Source organism: Macaca mulatta, chromosome 5, assembly GCF_049350105.2.
Source record: "Macaca mulatta isolate MMU2019108-1 chromosome 5, T2T-MMU8v2.0, whole genome shotgun sequence".
In the NCBI taxonomy this organism is placed as follows: domain Eukaryota; kingdom Metazoa; phylum Chordata; class Mammalia; order Primates; family Cercopithecidae; genus Macaca; species Macaca mulatta.
The window spans coordinates 194,875,873-194,888,380 of record NC_133410.1 but is presented as its reverse complement, the minus strand read 5'-3'; positions in this window follow the sequence as shown (position 1 = coordinate 194,888,380).

Here is a 12,508-nt window from a genome sequence, read left to right as displayed (position 1 = left end):
TGAGAGGGTCAGCTCAAATCCCACCTCAGCACTTCTGGAACCTAGTGGTTCCTTCCTGAACCCTCTCATCTGTTGGTTCCTCAGCCTGAGAAGAAAGAGAAGCACTAATAATACCACTCCACTAATGTGACACAGTAATATATTAGACACTACAGAAAGTACTCCATACTTGTTAGCCATTATTGCTGATATTTTGCTGGGGTAATATAAATTGAAGAGTTTCTGTAGAACTCAGCATCTGTTTTATCATACAGAGTATATTTTATTTCATAAGAATTATAATGCTATATAATTATAGTGCATAACAAATTTACTAATGCCATAATAGTGTGTAAGAAATGAAACAAAATTCAATAATTTCAGGCACAACTCTGACCAAGCCTCACAACTTAGATTGAAAAGCTCTCCTGTAGGTCACGTAGGTACACTGCTTGTTTGAAGTGGCTTATATTGGCTTCTAGCATGTTTACACTGATAGTGTCTTTGATATTCCCTGTATAATATATAATTAAAGCATGGACAACATGGCAAAACCACATCTCTACCAAAAAAAAAAAAAAAAAGCCACAAAAACTAGCCAGGCGTGGTGGCGAGCACCTGTAGCTCTAGCTACTTGAGGGCCAAGTTCTAGCTACTTGAGGGAGAACACTTGGGCCCAGGAGGTCGAGGCTGCAGAGAGCCATGATTGCACCACTGCACTCCAGACAGAGCAAGACCCTGTCAAAAACAAAACAAAACAAAACAGAAAACAAAACAGAAAACAAAACTATAAAATATATAATTAAGGTGAACTAAAAAGCTCTATTATTTTCTTTAAAGCCATAATTTAGGTTTTTAATAAGTAGCATCCTAGGTTAGAAAAGAACATAATTTGCATATTAATTATATTCAATTTTTAGATTTAAAAAATATCCTTCAGATGCATAGATTCTGAAAACTTGCACTTTTATATGAAAACTTCAAATAGTTAATTTACTAAAACGGTAATATTTTTCAGTTTACTTTTAATTACAGTAGAGATTTTTTAACTTCTTCATTGTGGAATTTTAGACACAGCAGAAGAGAAAATAATCTTATGAACCCCCATACATCTGAAGAACCCCAGAACATTTCACCCCGAAATATGCTTCTTTGGCAAGTGGAAAGTATAGTTACAGGAAAGGGCTGTCTGAGCTGCCCTTTCTTACCTAAGGCAGGCCATAAAAATTGCTGTGAAAAGATGCAGAGAAGCTTCTGCCTCCCCTGTCTGCCTGAGACAGAGATGTAAACAGTGGCTCACTTATCAGTGCGGTGGCTGGTGCCCCAGGGCCGGAGGAGTCTGGGAGCAGCTTTACTACCTTTCCGTAGTTGTTCCACTTTTGGGAGCCTGGAGCTGTTTCGTCCTTTGTCCTGTCACTTCTGAATACATTGTTCTTTGCTTGATGTGCTATGTAAGCCAGGACCCTGAGCCACCTTTCTGAGAGGCACTTTTGAACTCAGCTTTCTCCCCATGGGAGAGGCACGCACATGTAAATAAAAATGCTTTTTTCTTTTCTCTCTTGTTGATCTGTCTTCTGTTAACAGAAGTCTGTCCCAGTTACGAACTTACACGGGCTGAGAAAAGAAATTACTTTTTCTCCTACGAAAGGAAGACATCTTGGGAGCCCAGATTCGGTTTTTGCCAAAATGGGAAAGTGAAGCTTGAAAGCTGAGCATGAAAAAACCCAGAAAAGCCTGCCTTTCCTTTTGTTCCTAAACTAACAGCTACCGGTAGAAGTCCACATGTTTCCACAGGGGCCTCCCTCCCTCTAACCATGGAAATTAACAGTTTATCTTCAAGAATATGGAACAAGAGGAGCCTAGAAATTGTCCCCCAGCCCACCCTGAGGTCAATGCATATTTAATTGCTTTCTCTACTGATGTTTACCTTATCTTATGTAAAGTACAGATGTACTGAGCAGGAGATGAATACATAATTGATTGTTCATCTACCCACTCCTTTTCATGTGGATTCAAAAGAATGTGACCAGCCCTCCCTCTCCTTTTCCCTCTTTTACCCTCCTGCCTGCTTTTCCCCTTTTAATATTGAAGCTCTTAAAATCCTCTTCGAAAAAAGGGTGGGCCACAGATCCTACAGTGGCTTGTGTCTCTGTTTGCCAGCTGCTTCCTTAACCTTGGCAAAATAAACCTCTAAATGGATTAAAACCACCTCCATCAGGCCAGGTGTAGTGGCTCACACCTGTAATCCCAGCACTTTGGGAGGCCAAGGTGGGCAGATCATGAGGTCAAGAGATCAAGACCATCCCCTGGCCAACATGGTGAAACCCACCTCTACTAAAAATACAAAAATTAGCTGGGCATGGTGGCACACGCTTGTAGTCCCAACTACTTGGGAGGCTGAGGCAGGAGAATCACTTGAACTCCAGAGGCAGAGGTTGCAGTGAGCTGAGATCACGCCACTACACTCCAGCCTGGGTGACAGAGCGAGACTCTGTCTCAAAAAAAAAAAAAAAAAAAAAATCACCTCTGTCATTTTCTTCAGTTCACCCACCCTTCACAGCCATCACCCACCTTCAACAATCACTGCCATTTGTCCACTCTTATTTCATCTGTTTCTTTCTCCACCCATCCTCCCACCTCCCAAATAATTTAAAGGAAATTCCAGACATCATATCATTTCATCCAGAAACACTCCAACATATATTCCTAAAACATAAGGATTCTTTCTTTAATGTAAACACAATATTATTAATATCCCTAAAATCAACAATAATGTTAATATAATCAAATATCTGGTGAGTGTGCAAATTTTCTCAATTCTCAAAAATGTTTGTTTAATATTTGGTTTGTTTGCATTGGGATCTAAAAGGACCACATATCACATTTGCTTCATATGTATCAACTTGCTTTAATCTGTGATTTCCCTCCATCTTCTTTTTCCCTTGCTATTTGTTGAAGAAACCTAATAATTTACATCTAGGAATTTCCAATTCTAGATTTTGTTGATTATGTCCCCAAGGCCTCATTTTCCTTTATCACCTACATGTGTATTTTTTACCAGATGAGCTCTCACTATGTTGCCCAGGTGGGAGTGTAGTGATTGTACACAGGTGTGATCATAGCCATCTTCCCACCTCAGCTTCCTGAGTAGCTGAGACTACAGACATGGGCCACTGCACCCAGCTCTCACTGGTATTTTTTGAAACCAGTTATTAGATTTAAGTCCTTGATTAGATTCAGATAATTTTTGTCTTTTGGGTACATATACTTCACAGGTGGTGGTCTCTTTCTGGGGTACCAAGGTTGTCCAGGTCCTGGCTGTCTCTGCCATCCATCTGCATGTAGTATATGGCCAGTTGTTGCCCACTGTTAGCCTCATCTATGGTGTGTAGGAAAAGAGTTCATTTCCACTTCCCACAACCGAACATTTCAGATAGCAAGAAGGTCGGTCAACAAGGCTGCCTCTCTAGAACCTCCTTCTTATTTATCTGAATTCTGTCCTTTGTAAATTATACCTCAGTCAGTACAGTCACATATTATGTAATAGTTTTTTTATCCCTACAATGTCAACAAAAATAGCCAAACTCTGTATTTGCAGAGGTTTATTTTGAGCCAAATATGAGTGACCATGGCCCGAGGCACGGCCTCAAGAGATCTTGAGAACATGTGTCCAAGGTGTTTGGGGCCCAGCTTGGTTTTGTAAGTTTTGAGGAGACATACACAATACACATGAGGTTTATTCTGAAAAGGCAGAACAGCTCCAAGAGGGAGCTTCCGGATTGTAGATGGAGTCAAAGATTTCCTGATTGGCAATCGGTTAAAAGAGTTATTATCTAAACAGAATAATACAGTCAATAGAAAAGAGTGTCTGGGATAAGATAAGGGACTGTGGACACTGAGGTTCTTATGAAACCTTATAGGTGGCTGCCCTTTGAAACAACAGATGGTGAATGTCTCCTATTCAAACCTTTAAAAGGTGCTAGACTCTCGATGGCTTGAACCTTGAGCCCAGGATGTGGAGGTTGCAGTGAGCTGAGATCCCTCCACTGGACTCCAGCCTGTGGAGTGACAGAGTGACAGCCTATCTCAAAAAACATGAACATAAAAATAAAAATAAAAAATAGAAACTGCTAGATTCTCAATTAATCTCTTCAGGACTGGGAGGTCCTGGAAGGGGAAGATAGAGTTATGTTAACAGAGATTCTTCACAGATGCAAAAAAGACTTTGCGGCGCCATTTCAAAATATGGCCAAAAACCCTACATATTTTTGGGGTAAAATATTTTGATTTCTTTCTTTATCTTTCATGTGATGTTATGCCAGTGTCGGGTTGGAAAGTGAGCCACATTATAGAGGGTGAAATAAAGCCCATCTGATGAGATGTTTTGGTTTGTAGGCGTGACTCCCCAGGCCCCTTAGATAGGAATTTGGGCAAGAGAGAAAAAAGGTCAGAGTTTACTTCTCAGTGAGAAACGTCTCATAAATACATTAATGTTTACTTTTGTCCAGAAAAATACCTATATTCTCTCAAATATCCTGTCATTTTCTACATCAGATCGTTATTTTTCCCAGTGAGTGTTCACAATCTTATTACCTTGGCTCATGGTACACATCAAAATTATTTATTTAATATATCTGTCTTCAGATCTCCTGCCTTGCGAGGCCAACAGTGTTTGCTGTTAAAGTTGGCTTTGAAAAGATGAAGTGATAGGAACAGTAAATATTTCCATTATCTCAATTTTATATTGATATGCTTTAAACATTTATTTGTGTAAGACATCATATAAGGGGAAACTTGGAAATACTTGGCCTTGAGAAAAAGAGCACATACCATAGTTAACTGAACGTCTGGAATCTACTGGGGAAGAAGGAGAGTGGTGAGGGAGACGAAGACATGTCAGGCCATGAGAATAAGAGCACCTGGTTAGGCTCAATGGTGGTTTTTAGTTCTTAATAGGTTAATGAGACCCTTTTCAGTCATGTGACATGTTTTACATGGAAAATAAAATTGCAAGGATAACATGGATGTGTATTTTGTAAGACAATTACAGAATCATTTTCAAGTTCATTGCCTTAATCTTATTTGAAAGATGTTTCAGTGTTGTGATGCGTTGCTCTTCACTGATTTTTATATTAACTGACTTACATGAACACAGACACACAACCGTTTTCTTAGAAAGCAGTCTTGGAGACTGAATTTGGGTGCAGAAAGTTTATGGGAGAGTGCCCTAGAAATCAATGCCTTTGATGGGATTCAGTACAACCTCAAAATATGGCCCCTTGGCATGCTGAATATGTTGAGCTGAAGGAATTTGAGAAATGGCAAGAAGGTCTCTCCGACCTGTCTCTGTCCTTCTGTCCTGAAGCAAGTGATGAGACCTCATGTGAGAGGTGCCTTCCGAGACCTACAGGACAACATTCTTATCTCCAAAGACAAAGGAGTATTGAGAGGAATCGGAACAAACGGTCCCTGCTGAGTGTCCCCCAGTTTACTACTCTCGGCCTATACTCTTAGCCCATATTCTTAGCCCATACTCTGCTCTGTCACATTTCCCCAAGACTTTCCACTCTTCATCAAACAGCATAAACACACCGCAGTTGAATCCTTTTTTTGTGTCTTTATTTTCTCATGGATGTTTCCATGTCATGTAAAACTTATATTAATTAAATTTCTACGCTTTTTCTCTTATTAACCTGTCTTTTGTGAAGGGGTTCCCAACTGAGAACTTAGAAGGGTAGATGGAAAGGTATTTTTCCTCTCCTGCACCTGAGAGAGGCTGGAGGCAGCAGAATTGAACCTGTTGACCCTCCCAGCAGCTGTGGGAATGAGTGCTTGGGGTGAATCTGGGATTCCCTTTTCCAGTTTCACTGTTACTTTTTAGGAAACGAGCTGAGCTTCATTAGTTCTGTTTCTTTTATTTATGTATTTGTGATTTCTTTTTTTGTTTGTTTTTGAGATGGAGGCTTACTCTGTCACCCAGGCTGGAGTGCAGTGGCACCATCTTGGTTCACTGCAACCTCCACCTCCCGGGTTCAAGTGATCCTCCTGCCTCAGCCTCCCGAGTAGCTGGAATTACAGGCACGTGCCACTCATGCCTGGCTAATTTTTGTATTTTCAGTAGAGATGGGGTTTCGCCATGTTGCCCAGGCTAGTCTCGAATTCCTGACCTCAAGTGATCTACCAGCCTTGGCCTCCCAAACTTTTGGGATTACAGGCGGCCTTATTTATCTATTTGTAACTAAAATTATTCTTTAAAAAGCACATGTCATGTTTAATTGTGACCTTGAGATAGATCACAATCTTAATTTGATAAGAAATAGTAAATTATATTTGCCATATTGTACCTTGGCCAAAAAAAAAATGTGTTCATATGTCTGAGAAAGTTAATTTAAGAATGAGAATACAAATCAAAATAGATTTCATTTATGTGTCACTAACCAAAAACTACAGCCAGTACACATCTCCTAGAGCTAGTTTATGATTCAGAATCCCCTCTTCTCATGTGAACCACAAGAAAAGAGTGTGAGGAGAAAAAACAGCAAGGTGTAATTGGGTTACCAGGCACTCTTCTGTTTTGGGAGAAGCAGTTTGCTTCAGGTAGACTGAGTAACTTACAGATAGGGCCACCTGCATGACTGGAGCCCAAGGCAGTGGCAATGCTATCTTTCCTTATGAAAACATGGCCTCCAGTAGCAAGAGATCATATGTTGTCTCCAAACTTGGTTTCTCCTAGCTTTGTGTCTTTCTTTAACAGAAGAGACCACTGTTCTTTTTAAATTTTTATTATTTTTTTGGCGGGGTAGGGGAGTGAGGTGGTTGAATTCTGAATCTATATGAGCTTTTCAGCTATTAGTAGGATACACTGATAGTCACAACGTGAAGATGAATTTCTTTTTTAAAAACTGTCTGGCTAGGCACAGTGGCTCATCCTTATAATCCCAGTACTTTCAGAGGCAGAGGCAAGAGGATCGCCTGTGCCCAGGAGTTCAAGACCAGCCTGGGCAACAAAACAAGACCCTGATCTACCAAAATACATACATACACACACACACACACACACACACACGAATATAGGAGAAATAGAATTTAAGTGAAACAAGATGATTTTAAACATATATGTACTAAACAAATATATATTTAATTAAAAACTTTGTTTCACTTAAATTCTATTTCAATGTTGATTTTTGTCTTTAGATCTCTAAAAATATGTTTAGGATCATCGGTGTGTCTATTCTAAGCATTATGTAAAGTCCAGTGGCCATCTATCCCTCTTCAAGGTTTTATATGTGCCCTTTACACTTGAAATTGGGGCACATAAAATGCATAGAAGTAATTTGATCTTTAAAAGTTATAAACCTACTTTCAATCTCCTAATGCAAATGTAGAAAATGTGGCCCCTTACAATGTACTTGGTAAAGACTTATTAATAAGACTTCCCCTAGAGACAGCCTAATGAAAAACAGTCCCAAAGCACTGACATGGAATTATATTTTAAAGGCTGTGTTTATATTTTCCAATCTTTTGCTTTTTATCACCACTGACTCTACCATTAAAGAACGTCATCTGAGCTAATTAACATGGTCCCATGGTTCATTTCCCAATGAAACAACTTTCTCAAGACTTTGTAGTCCCTCATGCAGCCTTTCTAGCCTCCATGCATAAAAATTTTGGCATATCGAGAATCTTCAATAAATATTTCTGGAAGAATGACTTTCCAATGATATTCCACCAGACTTAATAAAGAATAAATTTTATCTTACTCTCTCTGTTGTCATGCAGAAAAATTGAAATTCTAGGACATGTTGAGGTGAATTACATCCATTCAAACTCATAAATAAAACCCAAGTTAGATTTAGTAGATACTAGCAATACTTATGGAGTGTTAAGATAATTGACTTTTACCAAATGAATGAATTGGATCTCAGCAAGATTCTGTGTAGAAACTCAGTGGTACCAAGACAAGGCTGCCTGTTAACATTCATAATTTCTTGTCTTTCATTCCATAGAGAACAGGTTCACCATAAAACATTCATAATAGCGAACAATTGATTGGTCTCAAATAAAGAACCAAGAGCAGATCCTAATGGTCAAGAGCTGTTGCCCAAAGGGACATGGGCCTCTGAAAGGGAGAAAGGAGAAAGGTACCAAAATATGCCACCCCAAAATATGCTGCTTAGTGTGTCCGGAATCCAGGGGTTCCTGGTCTCGCTGACTTCAAGAATGAAGCTCCGGACCGCCGCGGTGAGTGTTACAGCTTTTTAACACTGCGCGTCTGAAGTTTTTCACTCCTCCCACTGGGTTCCGGGTCTCGCTACTTGAGGAACGAGCTGCAGACCTTCGCAGGGAGTGTTGCAGCTCACAAAGGCAGTATGGATCCAAAAACTAAGCAGCAACAACATATATTGCAAAGAATAAAAGAACAATCCTTCTGCACCTTGAAAGTGCAACCAACCGCGTTGCCGCTGCTGGCTTGGGCAGCCTGCTTTTATTTCCTTATCTGGCCCCACCCACGTCCTTCTGATTGGTCCATTTTACAGAGTGCTGATTGGCGCACTTACAATCCTTCAGCTAGACACAAAAGTTCTCCAAGTCCCCACTAGATTAGCTAGATACAGAGCACTGATTGGCGCATTCACAAACCTTGAGCTAGATACAGAGTGCTGATTGGTGTATTTATAATCCTTTAGCTAGACATAAAAGTTCTCAAGTCCCCACCTGACTCAGGAACCCAGCTGGCTTTGCCTAGTGGATCTCGGTCCGGGCCGTGGGTGGAGCTGCCCTCTAGTCCTGTGGTCTGCCTGCACTCCTCAGCCCTTGGGTGGTTGATGGGACTGGGCACCGCAGAGCAGGGGGCAGTGCTCGTCGGGGAGGCTCGGGCCTTGTGAGAGCTCACGGAGGTGGGGGGCTCAGGCATGGTGGGCTGCAGGTCCCAAGCCCTGCCCCACAGGGAGGCGGCTGAGGCCCGGTGAGAATTTGAGCGTGGTGCGGGCGGGCCAGCACTGCTGTGGCACCCTCCACAGCGCACCCTCCACAGTTGCTGGACCAAGTGCTAAGCCCCTTACCACCAGGGGCCAGCGGTGCTGGCTGCCGCTCTGAGTGCAGCCCATGGAGCCCGCACCCAGCTGGAGGTGGCGCTGGAACTTGCTCTGGCCGGTGAGTGCCTTGCGCAGCCTCTGTTGGCACCTGCACCTCTCCCTCCATACCTCCCCCGGCAAGCAGAGGGAGCTGGCTCCAGCCTCAGCTAGCCCAGACAGGGGCTCCCACAGTGCAGCGATGGGCTGAAGAGCTACTCAAACGCGACCAGAGTGGGCACTGAGGCCGAGGAGGCGCCGGAGAGCCAGGGAGGGCTGCCAGCATGCTGTCACCTCTCATTAGGCATAGGGATTTTTTTGACTAAGTAATTCAGAGCCAGTGAATGAAGGAAAAGCTCTTTACCTTCCCTGTCTGTGTGAAAAATACCACCCCCCCCCGCCTTTTATAAAGAAGATTTACACTTATGAAGGTAATTTCCATTGGGAAAGGGGCCTCTGTACCTGGAAGACAGCTACTTCTAGAGACAGACAATCCCCCTCCTTTTTCTTTCTTTCTTTTTTTTTTTTTTTTTTTTGAGATGGAGTTTTGCTCTGTCGCCCAGGCTGGAGTGCAGTGGCACCATCTCGGCTCACTGCAAGCTCCGCCTCCTGGGTTCACGCCGTTCTCCTGCCTCAGCCTCCCGAGTAGCTGGGACTACAGGCGCCCACCACCACGCCTGGCTAATTTTTTGTATTTTTAGTAGAGACGGGGTGTTAGCCAGGATGGTCTCGATCTTCTGACCTTGTGATCCACCCACCTCGGCCTCCCAAAGTACTGGGATTACAGGCCGTGAGCCACCACACCCGACCCCCCCTCCTTTTTCTTAAAGACAGGGTCTCACTCTGTTGCCCAGTCTGGAGTGTAGGGGTGCGATCTCAGCTCACTGTAGCTTTGGCCTCCTGGGATCAAGTTATCCTCCCACCTCAGCCTCTGGGGTAGCTGGGACTACAGGAGCACATCACCACGCCTGGTTTATTTTTTAAATTTTTATTTTTGTAGAGACAGAATCTGCTTATGTTGCCCAGGCTGGTCTCAAATTCCTAGGCTCAAGTAATCCTCCTGCCTCAACCTCCTAAAGTACTGGAATTACAGTCATGAGTCACTGTGCTTGACCAAATAATTTTTATTTATTTATCTTTTTATTTTTAGTGAGAAAATCTTCTTCTGTTACTAGAGAGTGGAGAGCAGTGGCACCCTCCTAGCTCACTGTAACTTTCAATTCCTGGTCTCTGGTGGTCTTCCTGCCTTAGCCTCCTGAGTAGCTGGGACTACAGGCACACACCACCACCACCACATCTGGCTAATTTTTTTCTTTTTTGTAGCGACAGTTTCTCACTGTTATCCAGGCTGGTCTTGTACTCCTAGGCTCAAGTAGTCCTCCCGCCTTGGCCTCCCAAAGGCTGGATTACTGGCATAGCCACTGCATGTGGCCATAGCGACAGCTCTTTCCGCCTCAGACTCTCACCTGCATAGCAAGACAGGCTGCATCTATCTGCATTTCCTCCTTTTCCTTACCATAACTTGCCTTTCCTCATGCAGAAGCCCCAGACCTCTTTTCCTTTGTTTGGCCCAAAGTGTACATAAGCCTCAATTATCTGACCACCTCCTTGAGTCTCATTTCTTTGTGAAACACCCATACATACGTATGTAAATAAAACTTTGTTTTTCTTTTGTTAGTCTGTCAGTTTGATTTGCAGGTCCAGTCAGAGAATTTAGGAGAGTAGAGGAATAAAGGTTTTTCTCTCTATTTCAATGGAAATCTGCAAGATAAATTTTTCTTTACAATTTTAATACACCTAGATGAAGGGGAAATTTATGTCTAAGCAGGTCAACAATTATACAGCTAACAGACAAATATAAACATCTCTTGACCATATAGAACTATTTTTTATTTCTGTGTATGCTAATGAGATTTGCCTTTAGGTAAGAGCACCCTTTTAATTTTTTTTTAATTTTCATTTATTTGAGATGGAGTTTCACTTTTGTCGCGCAGCCTGGAGTGCAATGGCGCAATCTCAGTTCACTGCAACCTCTGCTTCCCAGGTTCAAGCGATTCTCCTACCTCAGCCTCCTGAGCTGGGATTACAGGTGCCCGCCACAATTGTTGGCTAATTTTTGTATTTTCAGTAGAGACAGGGTTTCATTACATTGGCCAGGCTGGTCTCCAACTTCTGACCTCAGATGATCCACCCACCTGGGATCATGGGCGTGAGCCACCGCGCTCTGCAAGAGCACCCTTTTATTAATGCCACCTTACATTAACTTTATTAAAGTATTAATTCATCAGAAACACTCAGTTGAACATGGTGCCCGACAACAAGTGCTGATCAAATCATCAGGGAGCCTCTTCTGACATCCTCACAGAAAAATGATGAGGCCATATGCTTGTCAGGAGAGAGAGATCACCATGTTCCTACTACTTTCTGTAGCTCTGAGACCCCTTGAAGATTTTATTTTGCTTTAGGCTTCAGCCAGTCATGTTTTCTGTGAGATTTTTCATTAAGTTAGCTGGCTCTGAATACTCACCCATCCCACTTGCAGGGGACAAGAGAAAATTTCCCCTTTGTCCTCTTAAGGTTCCCTGAAAAATCAATTGACAAAGGGAAGATTAATTGAGAAAATGGCTCACCAGTTTATTAATGTGTGCACAGGGGAGATTCACAGGGTGACTGCCCGATATCCCAATGGAGTCCACATACGTATATGGCCCCATTTCAGGGGACGGGTGGATGGGAATATACGTAACTGTTGAGGGGCAATAAATGATTACCAGGAAGAATGAATGGATTGGGCAATGGAGATTAACCTGTAAATGGTTCCCTTTGGAAGCTGAATAAACCCAAGAGACAGATAATAGCTTATGGAGTCAGTTCAGGTGTTTTTTCATTCTTAATCTTTTCTGCAATAGATAATGAGATAACGGGAGGAGAAGTAAAAAAAAAAATGCTCTTCATGGTAGGTTCATCTGGCCTTTATATAGATGGGAGAAAAGCCTCTTCCAGTGTCTGTTGATCTCTAAGGGCCTTTAATTTAAAATACTTGTGATATCAGGGAACCATATTTTGGGGTGAGGGTTTACCTTCACACTCTACAGAGGAAAAACTCAGTGGGGGGTGGTTCTTCATGTATTTGCAAAAATTGAGAGTGCACAGAAGTCAGTCATGTACATCTGCAAATGGTTGAACTCTAACTGGAACATTGTGGTAGTCACCTTTTCAGAGAATCTGAAATTTCTTGCCTGAGTGTTCACAGAGTACACTCAGAGTACACTGTAAGTCCAGGCAACCAGTTCTTGACATTATAATGGCTGTATCAGTTTCTGGTGGAAACCCAAGTCTGATTATCAAAGGGACCGGATTCCTTTTGAATATGAATTATTTCATTGTACTTTACACTCTGTGTCAGGGATTATGTTTTTCTCCCTTGCTTCAGAATATGCCACCCCAAAATATGCCAC